This window comes from Oryctolagus cuniculus, chromosome 18, assembly GCF_964237555.1.
Source record: "Oryctolagus cuniculus chromosome 18, mOryCun1.1, whole genome shotgun sequence".
Classification (NCBI taxonomy): domain Eukaryota; kingdom Metazoa; phylum Chordata; class Mammalia; order Lagomorpha; family Leporidae; genus Oryctolagus; species Oryctolagus cuniculus.
In genome coordinates this window covers 37,133,039-37,146,004 of record NC_091449.1, presented here as the reverse complement: position 1 = coordinate 37,146,004, position 12,966 = coordinate 37,133,039, and the positions used below count along the sequence as shown (strand labels likewise).

The window sequence follows — 12,966 nt, the reverse complement described above, 5'->3', positions numbered from 1 at the left end:
CTGGCCATTGCGGCCATTTAGGGAGTGAACTAGTGGATGGAAGACCCCGCCCACCCATCTCTCTAATTCTGTCTTTCAAATAAATAAAATAAATCTTTAAAAAAAGAAAATAAAGTTAGCTCCACAATGAGCCCTTTCTTCTCTTCCAAATTGTCAGATATTTTGGTTTTATGCTAATTCCCAGTGTCAGAGAGGATGAATCAAAAGAGTATTCTTGTGTATCACTTTTACACTAAAAACTACATCCTCTCTCTGGGTGGTAATTGGACAAAGAAATCCAAAAATCTTTATAAACCTTAACTCATACAGTTGGCCTTCTTCTAATCTCCAAAAATTCCAGAGACTTTTATATATTTACATGCAAGAATGTTTGCTATTAAAAAATCCATACAGTGAAATGTTATACAAATTGTAATGATAGGAAAAAATACTCAGGAGCAGGCGTTTAGGGTAACCATGAAGACACCCATGTCCCACATTCCCACATCGTAGCACCTGGGTTCAGTTCCCAACTCCAGTTCCTAACTCCAGCTTCCTACTACTGCAACTCTGGAAGGCAGTGGTGAAGGCTTAAGTGACTGGATTCCTACCACCCACATGGGAGTGGTTTTGTTGTAAGTTCACAGCTTTGGCCCCAGAGGGGCCATTACAGACATTTGGGAGTGAACTAGCAGATGAGAGTTTGTATTTTTTCTCAGCCTCTCTCTCTCCAACTCTCTGTTTCACATATGAATGAATTTTTAAAAAAAATTTTAGGGGTCAGTGTTATGGCGCAATGGATTAAGCATTGCAATACAGCATCCCCTATGGGCAATGAATGGTTCAAGTCCCTGCTGCCACATTTCCAATCCAGCTCCCTGCTAATGCACTTGGGAAAGCAGAAGACAGCCCAAGTGCTTCAGCCCCTGCACACACATGAAGACCCAGATGGAGTTCCAGGTTCCTGGCTTCAGCCCTGGCTGTTGTAGCCACTTGGAGAGTGAAACAGCAATGAAGGTATCTCTCTCTCTCTCTCTCTCCCTCTCTCTCTTTTTTTCTCTTTCTCTCTTTCTCTCTCTGCCCTTCAAATAAAGAAATAAATCTTTATTAAAAATGTTTTTAATATTCTCCATGTAGTAGATATTGGTAAGTGAAAAAAAGTAGAGTACAAAATACATGTAAGAGTATTCTAAGTTTTGCTTAAATTACATCTTGTATTTTGTATTTACATACATAAATATACCTGAAATAAAACTGGGGGGCGGGGGGCAGGCAGTTGGTACAGCAGTGAAGATGCCATTTGAGACACCCACGTCCCATGATCAGAGTGCCTGAGTTGGAGTCTCAGATATACTTCCAATTCCTGCTTCCTGCTAATATGCATCCTGGGAGGTGATGGCTCAAGTACTTGAATCCCTGTTACCTACTTGGGACACCAGACACCTGGATGGAGTTCCATGTTCCTATTTCAGTCTGACCTACCACTGGTTGTTGTGGGCATTTGGAGAGGGAATTAGTAAACAGAAGAGACCTTTCTTTCTTTTGTTTTTCCTGCTGGATATTTTTTAGCATTTTTAGTTTTTCTACATAATGACAAGTTAATATATAATCAGGAAAAGAATTCTTAAGTAAATCTTTCACCATCTTATATACCATATGTATTGTAATTACATATTTACAAAGCTGGCTTTCATAAGCCATGCGTGAAAAATAATTTTGCTACTTTGTAGTCACAACCATGGTACTAACAACAGCTGACATTAAATCACCCATCTTCACAACTATTATTATCCCCGTTTTACAGATGAAGACAGAGGCTCAAGGAGATCAGGTAACTGGCCCAAGACCACTTAACAAGGAAACAGCAGAGCTAGGGGGAAAAGTGAGGCACACTGGCCCCAAAATCCAAGTTCTTAGTCATCACAGGCTACTATCTCTCACGCTAAACTACACTGTAAAGCAGTAAGACCAATTTGCAATCTAAATGCCAGAACATAAACAATAAAATAAATACTATCCTCTTTAGTCTCCTTGAGAAAATATACATAGAGAGATATATATCTAGCTATATATATATATATATATCCAAAAATGCGATCACTGATGAAAACATTTTTGGAAATCCGTCCTTTGACTCTCCCCAGAGGGTACTAAACCTGTCTTCTGCAAGAGATTTCTTTTCAAACAGCTAGCAGTCATTCAGAAGCAAGTCTTTAAAACAGTGTGATTAAATGGTGGAAGTCTGCTTTGGAGAACACAGCTGAAGAAAAACCGATGCAGCTGATTTTAGCACCGTGTCCATAACTGGCGTCCATTCCCATGAACTCCATTCACAGAGGACCTGAGCTACACCACACTACCGTGATGATTTGTTTATGTGCCTGTCCTCCTGCTGAACTGAGACCCTGATGACGCCTCATCCACCCTTGACACTCCAGCCCCTAACACAAATCCTGGCACACTCGAGTGGTAATTTAGCCTTTCAGAAGGAACTCTGCAGAGAATGCCACAAAAACACTTTGCGCCATGACAGTATATTAGAATATACAAAAATACTGCCAAGGGAGCATCTTGGTGTATATACATATAAACGTACAAGGTATGTGTAAAGAGATCCAATGGGAAAAAAAATGAAAATTTTACTGGATAATTCCTAAAATTTTAAGGAAGATAGAAACCCATTTTTAACAGGTTTTCTTATAAAAATGTCTAGCTGTAGTTATTACTCACAAAACACATGGGAGGAGTGGACATGCCTCATTATCTAAAAAGCAATCTACTAAACCAAGGATGCAGAAATAACCATAAACTTTCTCAGACAACGATGCAAAAATACATCTGCTACACAGAAGATACCCGGATGCATCCTGCCTATGGGTCCAATCGACAAAGCACAACCTGGTGTCTGAAATATAAATCAGAGAGCCTCACATCGCTCGTACTTATTGACATTTGCTACCTGCAAATTTCTAATATGTGCAAGATGGGCCTATTTTTATTTACAGCACAAACCACAGACTGAATGTAAAACAAGATGCTTAATAAATCCAGAGGAACATAAAACACCAGCATAACTCAGACAGCAAGACAGACACTCACTCCTTAATTAAGTGGGTGATGTTCTGTTTAAAACAAAAAGACAACCCTGGGCTATGGCTAAGATTAAGCACTCAGTGTTGCGAGGGAAACGCCAACCATTTTCGGGGCAAAGGCTTTAAATCATGAAAAATAAACCATCTAATAGTCTGTATTCAATAGTAAGTAGACAGTCAGGACACAGACGGATTTGGATTAACACATTTTCGGTTATAACAAGTAATTTTACAGAGGATTAGTATCTTGATGGTCTGATCAATATGAGGCACCGCCGCTATTACAGATGAAGAGAAAATTGCCCCTCTGGTAATAAAGTGTGCGTGTCTTCGTTCTCCTTCATTTGCTGAGTCCATTACTGTAATGGTTCCAGCATTAACAGCTGGGACAATTTAAGCAGCAGGGGTCTGCTGAATGTAAAAGCTGGGAACACTAGCTACTCATCCTTTCCTCCTCTCAGTCTGCCTAGGCTACTCCTCAGCCTGGCTGTGGTTCCAATACCAGGATCATGTTTTATGAGAACAATGACTACTATTTCCCAATTATTGTCTCATTAATAGTGTTGCCAGCCAATACTGTGACTCAAACAAAAACTGCTCGCAGCATATTGGCTGCTGATTCGGCAAAAAACTGCACACTATTTACCTAAATAACAAGATTGACATGACAACAGGCCAGAGTCCACATAAACTGTAATGTCTGCATTCATTTGGCCGGTGCTATTCTCATATTCATAAGCAGAAAGAGCAGAACGTCCGTGCTGACAGGGAAAAAAAAAATTCATCAGCAGAATTTTCCATCTCTGTTTTCAAAAAAAAAAAGGCAAACTGGAAAACAGTGAGATAATGGAGTGCTGTACATAGAAATAGAAAATCCATATTAATGCAGCCTTGAGACTTTAATCATGCCCAATTCGGCAGCGTGAGTTAAGGCTGCAACATCAGCCCATTTTATATTATTATTGGAGAAATGCTGGCCCTTGAGGCTCAGCCTTGAATGATCCAGGCACTAAATGAAGGTGCCAAAGGGCAGACTGAGGGCTAATGCAGAAATCACAGCTCTGAATTTTCTGATCACAAACAGTTATGAAAACACTCATGTCCTGGCAACGAATCTCCTCTCCAAACCAGATGCAACATAATTCGGTCCTTCAAGCCGAGCTTTCTACTTGGCTTCTACCAGTTGGTAAAGTCTCAGCAGCTCCTCAGCTAGATGGCAGTTCTTTCACGAAAGAGCAGCCACGCTCACTTTGCAAGCAGTCATTTCCATACCTACAGAGGGCTGGAATGGTCGTAACCAGGAACTTGAGGGAAAAGGGGAAATAGGGAAATGCTATTGAAAGGGCCAAAAGTCCTGAAATGAATGTGAAATGAATAAGTGCTAGAGATCTGCTGTACAACACTGTGTCTACAGAGAACAACACCGCATTATACACTTAAAAATCTGTCAAGAGGGCATATCTCACGGAAAGTGTTCTTACCACAAAACAATTTCATTAAAAAAAAAAAATGCAAGCCTGCAGCACCTCAAGCTTTGGCTTTCAAACACATGCCGGCCTTACGAACACTATGCCAAGGACAAATGTTTGGAAACGAGTCCGACCAAGGCAAATCTTCACCTCCTGAACACGTCCTGACACAACCCAGTGGTCCCGAAGACTTCTCCCAGCTCACATTGTGAAATCAACCCGTGAGACAATTTTGTAAAATTAGTTTATAACAGATTAAATGAAAGAGCTTAGCACAAGTTTAAGTTCACCTTCTCTAAACAATGCCTTTTCTTTAAGGATCCAAAAGTATCATAAAGCTCTTTTCTTCTAGAAGGCAAAAGGTCATACTTCAAATATAACTCCATCAACAAAATATACTATACCTGCAGTCAACTAGCATCTTCAACTTGAAAGAAAACAACTGTTGACAGTTGCTAAAGCATGTGTTGAACAGTCTTGTTTCTCAGAATTAATGGCTACCCTAATAGTGTATCAGGTAATTTAAAATCCATAGAGTACCTAATCATTTTCCACTATTTCTTTCAGGTTTCAGCTCCATCTCTCATTATTTAGGAAACTTAATGATCAAAAAACCCATGATGCTCCTAGAAATTCATTCATTCATTGATATTCCTGTTAGGAATATCCACTGTATGCTAAGTACTAGGGACAAAGTGATGAATGACCAAAAAAAAAAAAAAAAGCCAACTCCCTACTATTTCGGAGCATGCAGTCTAACTGCTAAGACTTGTACTACTAAACTCAGCCACCATAAATCTCATCAGCAGCTGAAGAGCTGGTATTATCATTATGAAAAGTCACATGTATCATAGATCAGATGAAGAAGGCTCTCAATCACTCAATCTTTCTTCAACAGATACTTATTAATGTGCCCTATGTGGAAGACACTCTGCCAGGAACACTGCAGATAAAAGGATCAATTTGACACTAGTGCTGTCTTCAGGCAAACAAAAGGGTGTTCAAAGTATCCAAGACTTTTCTTGAATGGCAAATTCAGTTTTCAAAACCAACATTAGGATGGAGAAGAAACAGACCGGAAGGCAACGACAATTCACTGCTATTCAATGGTTTAGCTGGTTAGTTTCCAAGGAAGGTATTTAAAGTTGTTTGGAAACCATGATCAAATAGTTCTTCCATTTACAGAAGGCAATAAAGTCTACTACACAGTGATGAAAGGCTGACCCATGCACTGAGAGATTAAGCAAAAGATAAAGATGGACCTGGGAGCAGACAGCGGAGACACAAAATGGATCTGCTGCTAGGTGAGGTTTTAATGTTTTAAGTCCTACCGTCACTGACTATTGCTATTGTGAAATATGTATCTAGTGTTCTTCCTCATTTCCAGATATACAGACCCTAAAACCTTCGGAAGCTCTGGAGTGGTAAAAATGACTTCTGTATGCCAATGAGATGACTGGTGACCAGAAACCACCAGGTAGTACTGGAGCACAGAAATCAATACTCCAAAATGCGGCACTTCTGCATCCTCAGTACTCTGAACTAAGATACTGGAAGGCCTCAGAAGTAGTCTCAGAATCATGTTCTCTTCGACCACTTCCTACCCTCCTTTTTTTCGCCTAACACTGTCCCTCAATTCAAGTCATAGAAACCAGAATTCCTCTACCCCATGGCAGGTCAAAGAAACTAGAACCCCCTTTCCAAAGCAAGTCCATAAAGCCTAAAAGTATTACTCAAAACATCATCTACCTTTCCTTTAAAAAAAAAAATATTTTTTTTATTTATTTGAAAGTCAGAGTTAAAGAGAAAGAAGGAGAGACAAAGAAAGAAAGATCTCCCATTCGTAGGTTCACTCCTACAACGCCCAGAGCTGGGCAGGCCAAAGCCAAGAGTCAAAAGCTTCTTCCGGGCCTCCCACATAGGTAGCAGGGGCCCAAGCACTTGGGCCATCTTCTGCTGCTTTTCCCAGGCCATCAGTAAGGAGCTGGACTGGAAGTGGAGCAGCCAGGACTCAAATCAGCGCCCACACAGGATGCCAGCATTATAGGCATTGGCTTTACCGCTGTGCCAACATGGGACCCTCATTTTTTTTTTTTTAATTTTCATTCATTTATTTGACAGGCAAAGAAACAAAAACACAGAGTCAGATAGAGCTCCCATCTGCTAGTCCACTCCCCAAACACCTACAGTCACCAAGGCTAGACTAGCCAAAGCCAACAGCTGGTAACTTAATCCAGGTTTCTCATGTGGGTGGTAGGAACCCAATTACTCTGAGCCATCACAGCTGCCTCATAGGGACTGCAATAGCAGGAAGCTGGAGTCAGGAGCCAGAGGCAGCCAGCGAACCCAGGTCTTGCAATATGGGATGCAGTAATCTTAACCGGCATCTAAATCAACTGGCCAAACACCTACCCTGCCCTACCTTTCGGAGCAAGATCTGATTATAGAGTAATTCTCTGACCTCCCTTAACTGATAATAGATCACAAGGCCCTCATTCCAGAAAGAATCTTTTCAAATACCCAATGGATGTTACACAGACAGACCAAGACTAATTTGGGGGGCCAGCACTCTTGCGTAGCTGGTTAAGCTGCTGCCTACAGCACCAGCTTCCCATATCAGTGCTGGTTCCAGTCCCAGCTGCTCCACTTCTGATCCAGCTCTCTGCTATGGCCTGGGAAAAGCAGCAGAAGATGGCCCAAGTGCTTGGGCCCCTGCCACCTATGTAGAAGACCTGGAAGAAGCTCCTGGCTTTGGCCTTGCCCAGCCCTAGCCATACGGCCATTTGGGAAGTGAACAACAGACGGCAGATTTCTCTCTGTAACTCTGCCTTTCAAATAAATAAATAAATAAATCTTTTTTTTAAAAAATGGCCAATTTGGACAGGCACTGTTAGGTTTCCCACTTCAGTCATAACAGACTGATGTAATAATACAATAATTTTTACAAAAGGGTCAGACCTCTTCATCCAATCACATTACTATACCACTGTCCATTCTTTCTCAAATCTAAGCATAAAAATAGACAGCTTTCTCTGGGCCTTCATATCTTCATTCTGAAGGCTCCTATGTAACATAAACTATGATTAAATAAATTTGTTATCCTTTTCTCTACTTTTGTTATGGGGTGTTGGCCATCATCCCTAAGAAGGAGGGTATCACTCTTTTCCGCCCAATTAGAGCAATTTTAGAGAGGCAAAAAAGTCAAGAATCAAACCCAGGTTTCCCAACCTGAGATGTGGGTATCTCAATCTGCATCTTTTTTTTTTTTTTGAATATTTTTTATTTATTTATTTGAGAGGTAGAGTTACAGACAGTGAGACGGAGAGACAGAGAGAAAGGTCTTCCGTCCTCTGGTTCACTCCCCAGATGGCCGCAACTGCTGGAGCTGCACCAATCCAAACCCAGGAGCCAAGAGCTTCTTCCAGGTCTCTCATGTGGGTGCAGGGGCCCAAGGACTTGGGCCATCTTCCACTGCTTTCCCAGGCCACAGCAGAGAGCTGGATGGGAAGAGAAGCAGCCAGGACTCAAACCAGCGCCCATATGGGATGCCAGCGCCGCAGGCGAAGGATGAACCTACTGCGCCATAGCGCTGGCCCCTCAACCTGCATCTTTTTTTTTTTTTTTAAGATTTTTTTATTTATTTATTTGACAGGTAGAGTTACAGACAGAGAGAGAGACAGACAGAAAGGTCTTCCTTCCATTGGTTCACTCCCCAAATGGCCGGTACGGCCAGTGCTGCGCCGATCCAAAGCCATGAGCCAGGTGCCTCCTCCTGGTCTTCCATGCAGGTACAGAGCCCAAGCACTTGGGCCATCCTCTACTGCCTTTCCGGGCCACAGCAGAGAGCTGGACTGGAAGAGGAGCAACTGAGACCAGAACCGGTACCCATAGGGAATGCCGGCACTGCAGGGCGGAGGACCAGCCAAGTGAGCCACGACGCTGGACCCAACCTGCATCTTAATTGCTACTTCAAAGCCCCCAGCCCCAGCGCTCATCTGGGAGTTCAGCACCCACATCTTTACATTCCATGGCTAATGAAGAAGTTTTAATATTTCTGAAAAACCTCTAAAGGCGTCCCGGGCCTCTCATACGGACACACTTCTTCAAACTTTATCTGAAAGCAGAGAGAAGCAGACAGAGATCTCCCATCCATTGCTTCACTCACCAAATGCCTACAACAGCAGGGGCTGGGCCAGCCTGAAACCAGGAGCCCAGAACTCAATCTGAGTCTGGGCAGTGACCCAGCTGCTAAAGCCATCAAATGCAGCTTCCCAGAGTACACACTAGCGGGAAGCTGGAATCAGGAGCAGAGCTGGAATGGAAACCCAGGTACTTTGATGTGGGAAACTGGTTCCCAGCAGACAAATGCCCACCCTAAGGATACACTTTAAACATCCTCCTGAGGTTGGACTTCTCTGACCTCCAGAATAGGCTAAACACATTCCATGACTTCTCAACCACGTTAGATCCTCCTTGCTATCACGTACTGCTGCCATGAAGAAGCTCGCCACTCTACTGTTGCTACTTGCTTACTTATCTATTTCCCCTGGGCAGACAGCCAGTTCCATAGGACTCTATCTGCCATCTTCACCCACACGTCTCCAATGCCCAGGACACTACTCAGCCTTTAACCAGGTTCCTCATCCAAACCACGGAACACAGAAAATGGTTTCAGCAACTATGTCCTCAATTTTCCAAACAGTGAGACACAACTAGTACCACCATCTTGAATACACAGGAGAGAAGCTAATGGAAGTTGAATGAGGAAAATCCCTGCCTGAGTAGATGTTCAATATAGGTTCAGAGAATGAACATCTGAATATAAGCTAATATCTACAGAGGTCGGATAGGTGGTGATAACAAAATTTCTTTTACTGCATGCAAGCAATGTTCTAACTGCTTTACACATCTCTCAATCCCCACCACAACCATAAATATCACCCCAGTTTTATAGATGAGAAACTGTGCCTCAGAGAATTGAAGTTTACTCGTAATAGAGTTAAAGTGACAGAGCAGAATTAAATTCGAGAAGACTGCTGATGAGCCTTATACTCTAAACCACTGCACCCTAGTCTCCCCTTGTCTGCAGAGGATACATTTCAGGACCTGCAGTGGATGCTCAAAACCTTGGATAATACCAAACTTCCACTGTTTTTCCCATATACACATACCTAGGATAAAGGTAAATCCAAAAATAGGCACAGTATGAGATGAAGAACCATAATAAAATGGGATAATTCTAACAATCTACTGCAATCAAGTCTACGTGAATGTGGGCTTCTAACTTGAAAATGTCAAGATGAATATGAATGTTCTTCGTGCCATGGTTGATGGCAGTAATTGAAACCTTGGGAAGGGAAACAGGTAAAGAGGACAACTACAGCATGAGTGAAGGGGCAAAACCAGACTGTGGCAAAACTAAAAGCCATCTGCCACCCAAACGAGCAGCCACTATTAGTTATTTGAGAGACACAGAGAGAGCTCCCATCCACTGGCTCAATCCCCAAATGCCCACAGAGAAGGTAGGCAGACCAGGGCTAATGCCATAAGCCAGGTCTCCCACATGGATGGCAGGAATCCAATTACTTAAGCCATCACCACTGCCTCCCAGGGTCAAAACTAGCAGGTATCTGAAGTCAGTACTCTGTTGTGGGATGCAAGCATCTTAACCACTGGGCTAAAGGTCCACTCCCCTATTCAATTCTAGTTAGGAAACTCTAATTAGGAAATTCTAATTAGGAAAAATGTCAGTTTTGCCAGATAATCCAATTTTTTTGCAAGAGAAACAATCAGATTTTTCTGTGAAATCCCTCATCTTTTAAATATTAGAAAATAATTCTCATCTTTCAGACACAATTCATTTGGGTCAAATCTACAGCCAGGATGAATATGTGGGCTATAAGTATGTGATCACTAGTGTGCCATTGTTCCTTAAAAATTACACATGCCAAAAATGCATAATCATAAGGAAGCATTAGGCAAATAAAAACACCGGGTGACTTAATAAGACAAATAGCCCCAGGGCCAGCGCTGTGGGGTAGCGGATAAAGCCGCCTGCAGTGCCAGCATCCCATTTGGGTACCGGTTTGAGTCCCGGCTGCTCCACTTCCAAACCAACTCTCTGCTATGGCCTGGGAAAGCAGCAGAGGATGGCCCAAGTCCTTGGGCCCCTTTACCCACGTGGGAGACCTGGAAGAAGCTCTTGGCTCCTGGCTCCGGACTGGCTCAGCTCCAGCTATTGCAGCCATTTGGGGAGTGAACCAGGAATGGAAGACCTCTCTCTTCTCTGTTTCTGCTTCTCTGTAACTCTGCATTTCTAATAAATAAATAAAATCTTTAAAAAAAAAAAAAGCCTGCACACAAACACAAATGTCCTGAGAGATAAAGAAAGGAGAAGAAACCAATTTAAATGACACTAAAGGACATCAGATTAAAGGAGAAGAGACTGACAACTAAAGGTAATGTGTAATCCCAGACTGGAATCCAGACCAGAAAAAAAAAAAAGCTATAAAAGATATAAGGACAATTAGCAAAAACTGAAAATGGACTTTGGATTAAATAAAAGTATCATATCAGTGCAAACTTTTCTTGCATTGAGAATTGACTATTTTTTAAGAGAACGTCATTATTCTCAGGAAATACTGGCAGACCTATTTAGAGATAAAATTGGTGCCTCCAATTTACTCTGTAACAGCTCATAAAAAATCATGGTTCAAACATATATCATGATGCGCCACGTAACAGTGTTTAGATGCACAACATACTGCGTATATGACTGATCCCACAGCATCCCACAGTCCAGTGATGTCAGAGCAATCTCCAGCAGTGTGAGTGCACTCTACGATGTTTGCAAGACAACACAATTACCTGATGAGTCTCTGTCACCGAGTCTCTGTCACCAAGTGGCACGTGACTGCATGGAGACAGCAAGCAGTAGAGAGAACACAGTAAGACGCTACCTTGTGATTCAGGACATCTACGACAGCTCTCTATTCTACTCTTGCAGTTCTTCTGTAAGCTTTAAAACATTTTAGAATCATAAATTACATTAGCAGAAAAAAAAATGTGCAGCATCAGCTCTGTGCCAGTCAAGGGCCCTTCAGGCAGTCACATTCAAGCAAATTCACACCTACTCTGTCCCTGGCACAGAGGTGAAACTCAGTGACCCTGGGGCCTCACAGAACTCACAGAAGCCACACTTTGACCCCATTTTCCGACTGGAGAAACAGAGACACTAGGGTGTGAACCTCCTGTGTGAGTAGCAAAGACAATATGCAAACCACAGTTTAACTCAGGTCAACAAATACCAATCTGGACTATTCTACTATATGCTTTACCAAAACAAAAAAAAAAATCATTTTAAAAGTGCACGAATATTGTGTTGTACTGTCTTAGGTTTTAACAAATATCAAACAAATGCTGCCATGGAGGGAAGGAAGGATATTTACTTCAACCTTCTTATTCACCCTCCAGATTTGGAAATTACATGAACATCAACAGCGTGAGCAACTGCAAGAAAGAGAATACAATCCAAGTTATTTCAAAGAGAAAAAGAAAATAAAAAGTATTTACCCATTATGAAGAATGGTAAATTTTAATTTATAAAGCAAACAAGAAATCTTTGTGACTTCAGGATAAACATTTCACAGTTATTACATAAGAAGCATTTATCATAAAAAGAAGTATTGATAAACTGAATCTATAAAAACCATTAAACAAAGTAAAATAGTAAGAGATGTTTGCAGCACTCATAGCTGACAAGATATTTATCAAGAAAATATAAAGAACTCAGAAAACTTAATAAGAACACAAAAAAACTCCACAACAAAAAACAACAGATAAAATTTTGAACAAATACTTTATAAAGAGGATGTACACATGTCCAATAAGCCCCTCAGAAGATGCCAAGCATTACTGGCTAATAGGGAAATAAAAATCAAAACCACAATGAGATACTACTTCATACCCACTGTGATGGCAATAACCAAAAAGTGAGACAATAACAAGTGTTGACAAGGACATGGAGACACCATCACTCTCAAAAGGTAAGAATGTAAAGCATACTGGAAAATGGTGTGGTAGTTTCTTAAAATGTTAAACAGGAGCCGGTGCCGCGGCTCAATAGGCTAATCCTCCAGCTAGCAGCGCCGGCACACCGGGTTCTAGTCCCGGTCGGGGCGCCGGATTCTGTCCTGGTTGCCCCTCTTCCAGGCCAGCTCTCTGCTGTGGCCAGGAGTGCAGTGGAGGATGGCCCAAGTACTGGGGCTCTGCACCCCATGGGAGACCAGGAAAAGCACCTGGCTCCTGCCTTCGGATCAGCACGGTGTGCCGGCCGCAACGCGCCAGCCGTGGCGGCCATTGGAGGGTGAACCAACGGCAAAAAGAAGACCTTTCTCTCCGTCTCTCTCTCTCACTATCCACTCTGC

General features: G+C 42.1%; 1 protein-coding gene across 7 annotated transcripts in view; it reads right to left on the bottom strand.

Annotated features, from left to right (window-relative positions):
• The window catches only part of FTO (FTO alpha-ketoglutarate dependent dioxygenase), a 414,324-nt gene that overhangs the window by 396,847 nt on the left and 4,511 nt on the right, over positions 1–12,966 (bottom strand). For 2 of the 7 annotated variants that reach the window (XM_070061822.1, XM_070061823.1), the window contains exon 2: positions 11,408–11,453. The gene's annotated coding sequence lies outside the window, so the exon portion shown is untranslated. 7 annotated transcript variants of the gene reach the window in all.